Below are 360 nucleotides of genomic sequence, written 5' to 3' on the forward strand. Positions count from 1 at the left end.
ACAGACAGACAGACAGATGGATAGATGATAGATATACAGACAGACAAGACGGATAGATATACAGACACACAGACAGATAGATGGATAGATATACAGACAGACAGACAGACGGATAGATAGATGGATAGATATACAGACTGTATATCTGTATATACAGATAGTCTGTATATCTATCCATCTATCTATCCGACAGACAGATGGATAGATATACAGACAGACAGACAGTCGGATACATGGATAGATATACAGACAGACAGACAGATAGATAGATGTATATATATACAGACAGACAGACAGACGGATAGATGGATAGATATACAGACAGACAGACAGATAGATAGATAGATAGATAGATAGATA

The 360-nt window shown here is 36.7% G+C and overlaps 1 protein-coding gene across 3 annotated transcripts in view; it reads right to left on the minus strand.

Annotated features, from left to right (window-relative positions):
• LOC107688996 (ceramide synthase 2-like) overlaps window positions 1–360 on the minus strand; it is a 27,533-nt gene that overhangs the window by 6,836 nt on the left and 20,337 nt on the right. The gene's annotated exons all lie outside the window — the stretch shown is intronic.

This window comes from Sinocyclocheilus anshuiensis, unplaced genomic scaffold, assembly GCF_001515605.1.
Source record: "Sinocyclocheilus anshuiensis isolate Anshui unplaced genomic scaffold, SAMN03320099.WGS_v1.1 scaffold181, whole genome shotgun sequence".
Lineage (NCBI taxonomy): Eukaryota > Metazoa > Chordata > Actinopteri > Cypriniformes > Cyprinidae > Sinocyclocheilus > Sinocyclocheilus anshuiensis.